The sequence below is a fragment of the Neophocaena asiaeorientalis genome, unplaced genomic scaffold, assembly GCF_003031525.2.
Source record: "Neophocaena asiaeorientalis asiaeorientalis breed wild unplaced genomic scaffold, Neophocaena_asiaeorientalis_V1.1 scaffold39, whole genome shotgun sequence".
In the NCBI taxonomy this organism is placed as follows: Eukaryota; Metazoa; Chordata; class Mammalia; order Artiodactyla; family Phocoenidae; genus Neophocaena; species Neophocaena asiaeorientalis.
The window spans coordinates 7,550,125-7,565,980 of NW_020175670.1; the positions used below are offsets into that span (position 1 = coordinate 7,550,125).

At 40.9% G+C, this 15,856-nt stretch overlaps 1 protein-coding gene across 1 annotated transcript in view; it reads right to left on the reverse strand.

Moving 5' to 3' along the window:
* Window positions 1-12,997: 12,997 nt before the first annotated feature.
* TBC1D1 (TBC1 domain family member 1) overlaps window positions 12,998-15,856 on the reverse strand; it is a 353,465-nt gene continuing 350,606 nt past the window's right edge. Inside the window, exon 24 of the transcript XR_003001308.1 lies at window positions 12,998-14,098. The gene's annotated coding sequence lies outside the window, so the exon portion shown is untranslated. The remainder of the gene's footprint in view (window positions 14,099-15,856) is intronic.

The following is a 15,856-nucleotide window of genomic DNA, read 5'->3' on the forward strand; positions in this document are numbered from 1 at the left end:
CATTTCTTGAATTTCTACTATGTTCTGGGTATTGCTCTAGTGACTTATGTATAGTAACTCAGTTTATCCTTGTAAGAACACCTTGAGGTAAGTACAACTATTATGATCCCATTTTACAGATGAAGGAACTGCGGCAGAGCATTAAGCAACCCGCCCAAGTCACACAGCAAAGAAGGTCAAATCTGTGAGAGAAATCCAGGAATCCTCAACAACCATGCCTCCTAGCCGTCAATAGGTTCATGGAAAAATAGACAAAGGATGGTATGGAGAGATATCATTAAAAATGTTACACAGAACAGAGTGATCCTGGAACATTTTGTCATAAGGGAAAGCAAGGAAGCTATCAAACACTAGAGGGCTATTGTCAAGAGCACTCAAGAGCTAAATGGAAGAGGTTCCCCTCGCCTAAGGAAAATATATCTGAGAATCAATAATTGTGGTGGATTGAAATACATCTCTCTCTCTCCCTCTCTCTCTCTCTCTCTCTCTCTCTCAGGTCTTCGTTCCTGTGCGAGGGCTTTCTCTAGTTGCGGCAAGCGGGGGCCACTCTTTATCACAGTGCACGGGCCTCTCACTATCGCGGCCTCTCTTATTGTGGAGCACAGGCTTCAGACGCGTGCAGGCTCAGTAGTTGTGGCACACGGGCCTAGTTGCTCTGTGGCATGTGGGATCCTCCCAGACCAGGGCTCGAACCCGTGTCCCCTGCATTGACAGGCAGATTCTCAACCACTGTGCCACCAGGGAAGCCCACATCAATATTCTTAAACCTATATGTTTAAAATTACTCAGGGAAAAAACCTCATTGGTCCCTTTAGAGGAACTAGGAAATAACTCATTATTTTGAAAACTGGTAAATAGAGGAAAAGGAATCAAGCATTTATACTGTATAGAACCTAGGGTAACTAAATTGTTGATGGGAGCAAATTTTTCCTTATGGAAATAGTCCAGATAGTAAGTGAGGCACGAATAATAGATTAGCACAATTTTTAACCCCTGATAAGATAATGGATTAGGCAATGGAGGTTAATGTTACAGAAAAAGACATAGCCAGGCAGTTGTGCTTACTGAGGGAATTATCACATCACCATCTATGAAGTATTCAAGCCAAAAAAACAAAACCTGAATCAGATTCCACCTCTAGATGTGACTTCCAATTTATAAGAAATGCAGGAGACAGAAAAGTGTTTTAAGTGACACAATGGGGAATGAAATTAGCAAAATCTAATTTTATAAGACAAAAGAGCTAGTTTCTTCAACATGTAAATTGCAAGGAAAAAAAAGGGAAGTGGGACCTTAGAGATTAAAGAGACTAATTGCAATGATCTCATTTGCATCCTATTTGGAGGAAAAATCCCTCAAAACATTTTTGAGACAATCAGAGAAATTCAAATACTTCTTGGATATTTGACTGAATTAAGGGATTACTGTTCATTCTGTGTGTGATGATGATATTGTAGTTATACTTTTAAAAAGGAGTCTTGTCCACACCATCTCGAGCATTTATTGTTTGTAGATTTTTTCATGATGGCCAAGAGGCACATGAAAAGCTGCTCAGCATCACTAATTATTAGAGAAATGCAAATCAAAACTACCATGAGGTATCACCTCACACCCATTAGGATGGGCATCATCAGAAAATCTACAAACAACAAATGCTGGAGAGGGTGTGGAGAAAAGGGAACCCTCTTGCACTGTTGGTGGGAATGTAAATTGATACAACCACTATGGAGAACAGTATGGAGGTTCCTTAAAAAACGAAAAATAGAATTACCATATGACCCAGCAATCCCACTACTGAGCATATACCCTGAGAAAACCATAATTCAAAAAGAGTCATGTACCACAATGTTCACTGCAGCACTATTTACAATAGCCAGGACATGGAAGCAACCTAAGTGTCCATTGACAGATGAATGGATAAAGAAGATGTGGCACGTATATACAATGGAATATTACTCAGCCATAAAAAGAAATGAAACTGAGTTATTTGTAGTGAGGTGGGTGGACCTAGAGTCTGTCAAAGAGTGAAGTAGGTCAGAAAGAGAAGAACAAATACTGTATGCGAACACATATGTATGGAATCTAAAAAAAAAGTGGTTCTGAAGAACCTAGGGGCAGGACAGGAATAAAGACACAGACGTAGAGAATGGACTTGAGGACACGGGAGGGGGAAGGGTAAGCTGGGACAAAGTGAGAGTGGCATTGACATATATACACTACCAAATGTAAAATCGCACAACATTGTAAAACAATTATACTCCAATAAAGTTGTTTTTAAAAAAAGGAGCCTTGTCTTTTAGAGGTGCATTCTGAAATATTTGTGGATGAAAATATATGATTTTTAGAATTCACTTTAACATATTTCAAGAGTAAGGGGGAAGTGAATGGGGGACGGTTGCAATAAAGATTTGCCATGAGGGTTTCCCTGGTGGCACAGTGGTTAAGAATCCACCTGCCAATACAGGGGACACAGGTTCGAGCCCTGGTCCAGGAAGGTCCCACATGCCGCGGAGCAACCAAGCCCATACACCACAACTACTGAGCCTGCGCTCTAGAGCCGGCAAATGTGCCACAGCTACTGAAGCCCGCATGCTAGAGCCTGCGCTCTGCAACAAGAGAAGCCACCGCAATGAGAAGCCCGCACACCACAACGAAGAGTAGCTCACACTCGCCGCAACTAGAGAAAGCCCAGGTGCAGCAACGAGGACCCAACACAGCCAAAAATAAATAAAAAAAAAAAGATTGGCCATGAATTGATCATTGTTGAAGCTGAGTGATGGGTACATAAGGGCTGATCATACTCTTCTTTCTTCTTTTATACAGGGTTTAATATTTTCATAATAAAACATTTTTAATGGTACAAACATATCTTAATTTTGATCTTACTTAAAGTATTTAAATCGTTTGCTGTAGAATTGAGGGTTGGTATAAGGCGATGGATGAAGACATGGACTAAGGACCAGACTACCTGCATTTGAACATCAGCTCTATTGCTTACCAGCTGGGTAATCTAGAGTAAGGAACTTCATGTCACTCTACCTCAGGTTCCTTATCTGTAAAATGGGGTTAACAATGCCACCTACTTAATACTTCATTGAGTTATTATGACAATAAAACGAGTAGAATTTCTCCAGTGTCTAGAACAGTCCACAGCACATGTTAAGCACTATATGGGTATATGATATTTATTGAGTTTCTTTTTTTTGTTTTTGGACATAAGAGTCCTGAAAAATGTCTCCACTCATTTTGCATTTTACAAGTATGATTCTGATTCTGATCCCACTTCTGATCACCAACTCCGATTCTGATACCAACTAATGATTCTGGTACCAATTCCAACATGTGGGGTTTTTCCCCACATATCCAAGCAATTAATTCTCGAACTCCAGCTGGGTGTCCTACTATTCAACTCAGTTCTGACACTATCTATCTGGAGAGAGCATCAGATCCCACAGGTTAAGGGCTCAGTCCCACAAGACTGCCCACACACCCCCAACTTCAGATGCCAATCAGAGGTGCTGGCACATTTCTGACCCACCAGCTATAGACTGAAGATTCCAACGACCCCCTCCTTGGGTTCAATTAATTTGCTAGAGGGCTCACAGAACTCAAGAGAAACACTTTACTTATAGATCACCAGTTTATTATAAAAAGATATAACTCAGGAACAGCCAGATGGAAGAGATGCATAGGGCAAGGTATGGGTAAAGGGCATAGGACTTCCATACCCTCCCCAGCTGTGCCATTCTCTCCAAGTATTCATGTGTTCACCAACAGGAAGCTCTCCAAACCCCCTCCTTTTGGGTTCTATGGAAGCTACATTGTGCATAGACATCACTGATTAAATCATTGGCTATTGGTGATTGAACTCACCTTCCAGACCCTCTTCTCTTCCAGGAGGTCTGGGTGTGGGACTGAAAGTTTCAACCCTCTAATCACTTGGTTGGTTCTCCCAGCCAGCCCCCATCCTTAGGTTACACAGGTGCTTTGCAAAAGTCACCTCATTAACATAACAAAAGACACCTTTGACGCTCTCATCACTTAGGAAATTCCAAGAGCTCTGTGCCAGAAATGGAAGACCAAATATATATATTTCTAATTATTAATCACAATATAACAATATTTACCCATTCAATTGCTCACCCTTAATACATTTTCCACTTTCTTTAAAGTAGAACAGGAATTTAGAGACGCAAAGGGCAAATCCTGCTAGATTTTTTAAAATAAATAAAATAAATTTATTTATTTTGTTTTATTTATTTTTGGCTGTGTTGGGTCTTTGTTGTGGCATGTGCGCTTTCTCTAGTTGTGGCGAGCAAGGGCTACTGTTCGTTGCAGTACATGGGTTTCCATTGCAGTGGCTTCTCTTGTTGCGGAGCATGGGCTCTAGGTGTTTGGGCTTCTGGTTGTGGCACGTGGGCTCAGTAGTTGTGGCTCGCGGGCTACAGAGTGCAGGCTCAGTAGTTGTGGCACACTGGCTTAGTTGATCCTCGGCACGTGGGATCTTCCCGGACCAGGGTTCGAACACATGTCCCCTGCATTGGCAGGAAGATTCTTAACCACTGCACCACCAGGGAAGCCCCCTTGCTAGATTTTAATGATTTACTTTCAGTTTTTTATAGTTGCTTGTCCACACCTAATCTAACAGTTTGTTTGGGTTTTTTTGCGTGCATCACCTTTATAAGTCTTTTCAAAGCAACTTGATTTTCTTAAGACTGTTCTTTCTGCTTTATATTTTCATAATTTACATGATTCCTAACTATATTACAAATTTTAACTGCAACCATTTTAAACACATCTGGGAACAAAGAAACTGGCTCTTGGTAAGCAGACAACACAACTGGTGGAAGAAGTGCTCAGACGCTTTCTGAGAATGCCACTGGCATGTGTTAAGCTGGCTGAGGGCATCAGACATATGCTTTACAGATGGAATGGAGGCTGCATCAGTTCATCTGGTGGGTTTGTTAAGGGGAAATCAGTTAGGGGAACCTGGCATATGCAAATTAACAGTGGCTGTGTTTGAATAGTGTCGTCTTCCTTCTATTCCAATTTGTTTTAATGATGATGTATGACAACTCCACCACAGAAAAAAATCAACACTTCAAATCTTTGAGAATATTTGTTTAGCAAATCCATTCACAGAGGACTAGAATGCAAACACGAGGAAAATGTGCAAGAATATTGCTAATCCATACACCCTTGTATGCAAACAACGGGTGGCTGGATTCTACAGAACACTAGGCTCTGAGCATCTGCAGTCCTCATTGTCACTTGTTGCAAAGACAATGTATATACCAAGCACTGCTGTTACAGGGTGTGATTCCCTAAATGCCACAACAGTCCAGCTTCATACTCATAAGGTTCACATACTCTAATATTCACATTCTAGTTTCATTTTGACTATTAATGCTCAGAGTCCTTCTTGAGCAGGAGAAAGGAAGTGAGAGAGGTGTGTAGCTACTGCTGTATTCATTCCCATCACTTGATAGAGGGGGAAGCCAAAGTTACAAGTCAGATCTGTTTTTATTACCCCGGGGCATTCTGCATCTCTCCTTTGACTCGGAGATTTGATCATAGGGGCACTTACTTCATGGGTGCACTCGCTAGAGAAGTATTTGAACTAAGCGCACCTCATTGCAGTGACAGTTTAAAAGGACAGGTGTAAGATATTGCATATAGCTCCCTGTGCTGTACAGTAGGTCCTTGTTGTTTATCGATCTTATATATAGTAGTGTATATCTGTTAATCCCAAATTCCAAATTCTTATAATAACCTATGATGGAAAAGAATCTGAAAAAGTATACATACACATATATATATATATGAATACTTATGACTGAATTACTTTGTTGTATACCTGAAACATTATAAATTAACTATACTTCAATTTAAAAAGAAGGTACAAATATGGTAGAACTAATATTTTTTTATGAAAAGTACGAGTGCAAAGTTGTGGCTGGGAATCACCAGTTGCTACTCCTCGGCACTTCACTACATGCTTCTAGAAGTCTGAGTCTGGAGTCCTTTCTGATGGGTCCCACCACTTACGAATTGTGCAGACGAAACTGAACGAATCCTGTCCCTGGACTACTTAAATATAATGATGTCACTCACAGATAGTACATTCACAATTACATTTAATCAGGGGAATGTATTTCCTCGTTATCTCAACGTTCCTCATGAAAACAAGGTCAAACAGAAAATAAAGTACACAGCAGCTCCCACTGAAGAAACATCCTCAAATATTTCCCGCAACTCACTCCACCTTATTCTATTTTTCTTCTAAGTGCCAGCAAATCACTCTTTCATAGACTGAAATCTTGCTGGCATTATTCAAAATAACTCCAAACCACAAATATTTATTGGATTCATTCATTCACTTAACAATTGTTGAAGGATCACCAATAATTTATGCAAGATGCCTGAGAACCAGGCTTGGAAAAGAAAGATCACTGTGGCAGTGCCATTTCTGAAGCCAAGGAAAAATGGTATCTATCTGATTATGCAATCAGATACTTCTGAAATTATTGTTATCCTCATAGGAGTCTATGAATATAATCATAGTGAGAGTCTGTGAGTTTCTGCAGTACAGAAATCCAACTAAAGGCAGTCCAGAGTTATAAGAGCATGGAGTATCACTATGGTTTCTTTGGAGTCCAAAGGCAAGAAAGCACCCAACAGAATCCCCAAAATATAAGTTGCTTTAAGCCAAAATCTAGAAAAAGAGGTACATTTATCACAAACGTGTTCCTCAAATACTATCTAAATTAAGCCCAACAATTTGGTTTTCAATCTGTCATTTGTCTCAGTCTAAAAAATAAAAAGTAGAAGACGAGAATGAGGTCGGTGCTGCTTGTGCAAGACTATTTTCAACAATTTCTGCAATAATTTCTCTTTGCGTGGCATCTTTGCAGGGTGACTTTGCTGCTCTTTTAATGAAGAGGTGGTATATATTTTCCCCTCCTTTAATCTGGGCTGGCCTTGCAAATTGCTAGACTAATAGCATGGGATAGAAGCGATGCTGTGTGAGTTCCAGACCAGAGCGTCACGAAGCCTTGTAGCTTTCTTAGAGCTGCCCTGAGACTGCCATGTAAGAAAACCAGTCTAGACTATGGAAATTTGAGGCCACATGCAGAAGCACTGCAAGGCATGTGAGTGAGGCTGGCTGGACCTTCCAATCTGAGCCTCCAGCTGGATGCAGACACACAGGTAAGCCCAGGTGAAATCAACAGAAGAAAAGCCCTGAAGGACTCATCAATTACTGTCGTTTCAAGCCATTTAAGTTTTTCTCGTTGTTCTTATATAAAAGTTACCATTCTAACCATTTTAAAGTGTGCAGTTCAGTGGTATTTAGTATAATCACAATATTGTACAACCATCACTACAATCTAGTTGGACGATACTTTCAACACCCACAGGAAACCTTGTGCCCATTAAGCCGTCACTCTCCATCATGCCTTCCCTCCAGCCCCTGAAAACAGCTCATCGGTTTTTCTGCCTCTGTGGATTTTCCTATTCTAGATATTTCATATAAAGGGAATCATATGGTATATGTCTTTTTGTTCCTGACTTCTCTCCATTCAGCATGATGTTTTCAAGGTTCATCCATGTTGTAGCATATATCAGTAATTCACTACTTTTGCTGGTCAAATAATATTTCATTCCATGGACATTCCACATTTTGTTTATCTTTTCATCAGTTAACGGACATTCAGATTCTTTCTAACTTTTGGCTCTTAAACTAATGCTGCTCTGAATAGTTGTGTGTAAGTTTTGTTTTTGTTAGAAGAACTGTTTTTCAATTGTTTACAATTTTGGGGGGTTTATACCTAGGACTGGAATTGCTGGATCATATGGTAATTCTATATTTAATTTATTGAGGAATCACCAAATAGGTTTGCACAGAAGCAGGTTTCCATTTTGCATTTCCACTGGTAATGCATGAGGGTTCCATTTTCTCCACACTCTCTCTCCCCATTCTCAGCAACACTCGCTATTCTCTCTCTCTCTCTCTCTCTCTCTTCTCTCTCCACCATCCAAGTGGATGTGAAGTAGTGTCTTATTACGTTTTTCATTTTCATTTCCCTGATGACTAGTGATGTTGCGCGTCTTCTCATTCGCTTGTTGGCCATACGTCTATCTTTGGAGAAATAGCTGTGTCTGCTCAAGTCCTGTGCCTGTTTTTAAAACTGAGTTGTTTTTCATTCTATTGTTGTGTTGTAAGAGTCCTTTACAAAGTCTGGATACTAGACCTTTATCAGATATGTGATTTGCAAAAATTTTCTCCCATTTTGTGGGTTGTCTTTTCACTTTCTTGATAGTGTCTTTTTTCTTTTTTGGCCACACTGCACAGCTTGTGGGATCTTAGTTCCCCAACCAGGGATCGGACCTGGACCCCAGCAGTGAGAGCACCGAGTCCTAACCACTGGACTGCCAGGGAATTCCCAATAGTGTCTTTTTAAATTTAAATTTTATTTATTTTATTTTTGGCTGCATTGGGTCTTTGTTGCTGTGCATGTGCTTTTCTCTAGTTGTGGCCAGCGGGGGCTACTCTTCATTGCAGTGTGTGGGCTTCTCATTGCAGTGGGTTCTCTTGTTGCAGAGCACGGGCTCTAGGTGCGTGGGCTCAGTAGTTGTGTCACACGGGCTTAGTTGCTCCAAAGCATATGGGATCTTCCTGGACCAGGGCTCAAACCCGTGTCCCCTGCATTGGCAGGCGGATTCTTAACCACTGTGCCACCAGGGAAGCCTGATAGTGTCTTTTTTGATGCACAAAATTCTAAACTGTGATGAAGTCCAATTTATCTGTTTTTTTTCTTGTGTTCCTTGTAATTTGGTGTTATATTGAAGAAAATGATGCCAAATCCAAGGTCATGAAGATTTACCCCTAGGTTTTCTGCTAAGAGTTACTGTTTTAGCTCTTATATTTAGTTCTTTGATCTACTTTGTATTAATTTTGTATATGGTGTGAGGTAAGGGTCCAAATTTTCTCTTCACATGTAGATTTCTAGTCGTCCTAACACTATGTGTTGAAGACAACTTCTTTCTACATTGAATTGTTTTAAAACCCTTGTCCAAAATTAATTTACTAAATCACTAAGTTTTGAGGCTTTTGTCACATAGCAATAATTAACTGATACCCTTCTTGATCTGGTGACCTTATATGCTGTGCTCATAATTATACTGTACCTCATACTTCCTTGAAACTTTACAAACAAAATATGTTAAGAATAATGGAAACTAAAATAACCTTTCCTTGACCACACACACAATCATCAAATAAGCCATGAATGGAAAGTCAGCCTGCATCACATTTAACGTTAATATTCTAGGGATGACCAGTCATGTCTTGATATCTAAATTTCCAAAAATATGGTTGAACTTATAGGCTTTGTATTAGTTGTCTATTGCTGTATACAAAATTACCTCAAAGCTGAGTCACTTAAGACAATAATAAACGGTTATCTCATACAGTTTCTGTGGGTACGGAATTCAAGCCTAAGTTTGCTTAAATATCCCTATGTTATGCTTTCTCCCAGGTAAGTGATCCAAGAGAGCAAGGACTGTGGTAGCCTGTGCTCCGCAACGGGAGAGGCCACAGCAGTGAGAGGCCCGCGTACCGCAAAAAAAAAAAAGAAAGAAAGAAAGAAAGAAAATAGTATTGGCAAAACCACCTCCAGCCTGAACTGAAAGAGACAAAGATAATACAAAATGAAGAGAACCTTGGACCCCAAACTTTATAAGAAGAAGTCTGAGAAAGCTATTGAGCTGTAAACCTTTTATGGGAAAGGAAGGATGCCTCAGAGGGCAAAAACATGAGCCCAAAGGCTGAAGTCAGTAGCCATAGAGAATTATTACCAAAACTCGACTCCCAATCAAGGAATTACCAACAAATGCCCTGCTGAATTTCAGAATTTCTGTGGACCAGTGACTCTAGTGTATCTCTCCTTCCCCTGATGTGGTTTTCCTACTCCTATGTTACCATTATATACTGGGTCTGTTGGGGATGGGGGTGCAGATAACTTCACTGGACTTCCAATCAAGAGAGACTCTACTCAAGGAACTGGACTTGAAGAGCCTCATCTGCACATGGACCTGATTTAGATGATTTAGGTAATGAGAGTCTGGGACTTCCCTGGTGGTCCAGTGGCTAGGACTCGTGCTCCCAGTGCAGCTGGAGGGGTGTGTGTGTCGGGGTTGGGGGGTGGGTGCTGTGTTTGATCCCTGGTCAGGGAACTGGATCCCACGTGCCGCAACTGAAAAGACCCCACATGCTGCAACAAAAGATCCCGCATGCCACAACTGAGACCTGGCACGGCCAAATAAATAAATAAACAAATAAATATCTAGATAATGAGAGTCTGGACTTTAAGCTGATGCTATGATGAAATGAGAGTTTGGGGTCCTTGAAAGGGGGTGAGTATATTTTGCATGTGAGAGGGCATAAATAATTCCGAAGACAGACTGTGGTAGCCAATCTCTAAGATGGCCCTCAATGATTCTCTCTTGGAATTCGTGGTCTTGTGTAGTCAGTCCCCTTCCATAATGAGCAGGGGCTGGTCTGTGTAACTAATAGAAATATTTTGAAAGAATTTTATATGACTTTAGTGACCAGGTTATAGAAGTCTTTGCAAGGCAGGTGGACTCTCAACCACTGCGTCACCAGGGAAGCCCATGGGGTTGTCAGTTTTTATAGGGGTAGGTAATTTCATAGGCTAATGAGTGGGAGGAATATTCCAGCTATTTTGGGAATGCTCAGGGATTTCCAGGAATTGGGCCACCACCCACGTTTTTGATCCTTATGGTCGGCCTTGGAACAGTCATGGTACCTGTGGGTGTGTCATTTAGCTTGCTGAAGTGTTACAGTGAGCCTATACTGAGGCTCAAGGTCTAGTGGAAGTCATGACTTGTCCGCCATCTTGGACCCATTTGGTTCTAATCAGTTTATGTCATGTCCTCGGACTCTGTCGTTCTTTCAAAGGTTGTGCCATGCCCCCTTCCTTCCTGTTTCAGTAGCAGAAAGTTTAGCAGTGTTATTGCCTGTGATAACGTGGAAAGAAGAAAATGTACCTGGTGAACTGGGGAATCTAGCTAAGGAGATTTTCAGGCAGATTATTAAAGGTGCTCCCTGATTTAGCCTTGCTATAAAATGTGAGAGAGAGAAGACAAATAAGCTAAAAGGAGAATTGTTAATCAAAAAAGAGCCAGGAATTTCTGGATTTGAACATTTCTAGCCTCTCTAAATGTCAAATGATACTAAAATTTACAAATGGCTTCTGGGCAAAGATCGAATCCAAGGCCTCTTAGGAAAGCATGATATAAAGATGATATAAAGGTGTGCCTGAAAAATCCTTGGTAAGTCTAGAAAGATCTAAGGCAGTGCCTTAGAGAACTGTTGAGTCAAACAACAAGACTCCTAATAAGCTTAAGGGTGATGTCCCTGAACAGTCTCAGTAGAAGCTTAGAATACAGAAAAGCTTATCTCAAAGAGTTTTGTGGGTATGATTTTTGACTAATATAGTGACTATCAATAATATTTATATGTGATCCACAAAGTTTGAAGAAAATAGTATTGGCAGGCTTCCCTGGTGGCGCAGTGGTTGAGAGTCCGCCTGCTGATGCAGGGGACACTGGTTCGTGCCCTGGTCTGGGAAGATCCCACATGCCGCGGAGCTGCTGGGCCCGTGAGCCATGGCCGCTGAGCCTGCGCGTCCGGAGCCTGTGCTCCGCAACGAGGGAGGCCACAACAGTGAGAGGCCTGCGTACCGAAAAAAAAAATTAGAGTTTTACAGACCAATTTTTTAAATGGCGTGGTGGCTTTTGCATTACCATGTGTAATTATTTTTATATTTAAATTCTATGTATGGTTAAAAACAAATGTAACTATGTAATATACACATGCATACCCAGACATATAATTAAAGTCGTCCACTGGTATCCGTCAGGGATTGGTTCCAGGACTTTCACAGGTACCAAAATCACAGATACTCTAATCCCTTTATAAAATGGTGTAGTATTTGCATATAACCTATTCATATCCTCCAGTACGTATATTTTAAATCATATCTAGATTACTTATAATCATATCTAGATTACTTATAATTTTATTACCTAATAAAATGTAAATGCTATGTAAACAGTTGCAGGTGCATGGCAAATTCAAGTTCTGCTTTTTGGAAATTTGTGGAATTTTTTTCCAAATATTTTTGATACACAGTGGTTTGAATCTGACGATGCAGAACCCACAGATACAGGGAGCTGACTATATTTATAAATACTTCCTCAGCCTAGTCAGTGAACCTAAATCATACGTTTCTTATTATAAGCTAAAGTGATCTTTCTCAGCTGTAACCCCAGCCCACCCCCTCATCACTCAATCGTAAGCAAACTGTGCATTTTATAACATTCTTCGAAAGAATAAAACAATCAACTCGAGTGCCCCTTCAGGAAATGAATCAGCAGAGTACCATCTGTAGGAAACCAAGCTAAGGAAGTGGCCAAGAAAGTTAAAGGCATCCTTTGCTGGAGTATATGGGGTCTAAATCATCGGCCTTATGCGTGGTTTAAAAGACAATGACTGTAAGAGTGAGCACTACAGCATGGAGATTTTCATGCACTGAGTCCATAATGAATTAATGCCTGGAATAAATGTTATAGGACATATAATAACCAGGCTTAGTGTGGTCCTTACTTAGAATGTGAGCCATATGACTTATATCAGGGATTCCCAACCCCTGGGCCACGGACGGGTACTGGTCCAAGGCCTGTTAGGAACCAGGCTGCACAGCAGGAGGTGAGCAGTGGGCGAGTGAGCGAAGCTTCACCTGCCGCTCCCCCTCGCTCCCCATTGCTCGCATTACCACCTGAACCATCCCTCCCCAATCTGTGGAAAAATTGTCTTCCACGAAACCGGTCCCTGGTGCCAAAAATGTTGGGAACCACTGACTTACATGACTTCCAAAGTATGACTACTAATTCCAAGACGGAATTTTTTAAAAACACTCAGAATTGAGATAGTTGGGAGAGTTTGTCTTTCAAGGGAAAAATTATATACTGATTCCAGTAGCGCAAGTATTTATCAACTGCCATAGTAAAGTACCAACCAATCAAAAGAGAGACTCAACAATAAAAATGGCTGCCCAACCAATTAAAACAAAAAGAAGTTGTAAGCAGCCTGTGTGTCCATTTTGGGGCAGCCTGGCTGTGATAGTCACCATCATCGCAGAGAATGTTTTTGAAACTCTCCATCTGGTACCTTAGATGCATTTATAACTAAAGCCAAAATGTCAGTCATGATATGTATTACGGTTAGGCATAGCTTTTGATTCTGAATAGTAATTCTCGACTTGATCGTAAACTCAGTTCACCAGAACTGGCCCCAAATGGTCTGGACTTTTTTCCAAATCCATTCAAAAGAATGTTCAGAGGCAATTCAAGTGGGTCTAGAAGAGAGGTTCCACCGGTGGACAGATTCTGCCGAGGGCCTGCTCTTTCCCAGGTTCCCTCCATCCTCCCTGCCAGAGGCAAGGTGAGGGGAGGTGAATTTTGGGAGTCAGGTTGGGTGAGGAGGGGCATCAGTCACGGTATTACATAAGTGAATCACCCAGATGGAGAGATAAAGCCCATAATTCGGAGAAACAGGGACATGTATCACTCCAAGGGACCTAGTGAGAAAACGAGGGCAGATGAGAGTTTTTCAAGCGTGGTCCTAGGATGCCTGCAATAAAAATTCTTACAGTGTTTCTTAAACATGCAGATTCCTGGGACCCACCCCAGACCTAGTGAATCAATCTTTGGGAGCAAGGCTGGGTTCTGCATTTTACACCAGTCCTCCAGGTGATCTTTACGCAGGCTGAAGTTTGAGAACCACTGAGTCCATGCAGTAAAACTTGGAAGAGGAATAAGACAAGGAGAGAAGTATTGGCTGAGTCAGGTGAGGCTGAACCCCTGGTACCACATAATACAGTCAGTGTAGGGAACTTGGGATTTCCTCAATAATAGGCTGCATCTTTCCTTTCATTTCTCACATGCTGCATAGGGCCTCCATAGAGCTTCATGATAAATTTGACATAATCCAGCAATGCTTTCCAAACAGCTTCTGAAAGCAGAAGACGAGGATGAAAAGACAACATTTTACAGCAACTTTCCAAAGGAGGATAAAAGCGTATTTAACAACATCCTTACTTTACTCCTACTTTAATTTTTTTTTTTTAACTTGCAATATAAAGTTAAAAGATGATTGTGTGTGAGAATAGGCTTGAAGGCATATTACAGAGCTGCCCCAGAAGATCGCAATGGCCAATACAGAGAAGGAAACTGGTCTTTCCTAAGAGTCTATCAACAGTAACATCCAGGTAGACTATACCAAACAGGAGTTGGACAGCAATATTCTGGGTTCCAAATGCTCACCCTACAGACGTACCACACAGAATGCCTTGTGCTATAGACTAAATGTTTGTGACCCCACCCCCACCTCAGAATTTGTATGTTAGATCCTAACACTCAATGTGATGGTATTTGGAATTGGGGCCTTCGGAAGGTGATTAGGTCATTCATTAGGAGCCCTCATGAATGGGATTAGTGTCCTTATAAAAAAGACCCCAGAGAGCTCAAGGACACAGGGAGGAGACAACTAATGATGAAACAGGAAGTGGACCCTCACTAGACACTGAATCTGCCAGTGCCTTGATCTTGGACCTCCCTGCCTTCAGAACTGTGAGAAATAAATGTTTGTTGTTTATAAGTTACCAGGCTATAGTATTCTGTTGTAGCAGCCCAAATGGCCTAAGACACCCTGCATTTAAACTACAACCTGACTCTGTGGAAACTAAAATCACATATGAAAGTTATATTTCACAAAGAAAGAGCGTAGAGCAGTGAACAAGACCTTAAGAGGTTTTCAGAGGCCTGGGCCACTTTCCCTTTTTGGAGATTTCAGAACATTTAACAAATAAGGAAACGATGGTGGGGGGTGGGCAAAATGTGTGAAGGTACAAACTTCCAGTTATAAAATAAATAAGTCATGGGGCTGTACATAATGTACAGCATGGCGCCTATAGTTAATAATACTGTATGGCATATTTGAAAGTGGCTAAGAGCATAGATCTTAAAAGTTCTTATCACAAAAAAAAAATATTTGTTACTATGTATGTGATGGATGTTAACTAAACTTATTGTGGTGATCATTTTACAATATATACAAATATTGAATCATTAAGTTGTACACCTGAAACTAATACAGTATTATGTGTCAATTATACCTCAATAGAAATAAATTATATTTACAATAAAAAAATTTTTAGTTTAAATGCCAAAGCAAGGTTACAAAAACTATGATATATTTTAAATACATGCATCTAACAAATTAACTTTTAACAGCAGCAAAAATTAATACTAATAAGTAAATGACAAAATATAATTTTCACACAGAATTTATTTTTAAAGTGGTAATTTATAATGGATCAAAAGTAGCACGGTCTTGAGGCTTCCCTGGTGGCGCAGTGGTTGAGAGTCCGCCTGCCGATGCAGGGAACACGGGTTCGTGCCCCGGTATGGGAGGATCCCACATGCCGTGGAGCTGCTGGGCCCGTGAGCCATGGCCACAGGGCGTGCGCGTCCGGAGCCTGTGCTCCGCAATGGGAGAGGCCACAACAGTGAGAGGCCCGTGTACCGCAAAAAAAAAAAAAAAAAAAAAAAAGCACGGTCTGGTTATATAGTAACAGAACAGGTTTAAAGTGATATGAAGGACAATTCTAAACCTTTCAGTGTGTTGCTTTGACTGTATCTGTTATAACCTCTTTTGAGGGTAAAGAGAGAACACTAACATAGAAGCATATTGTGAATGGGAGGTCCAAGC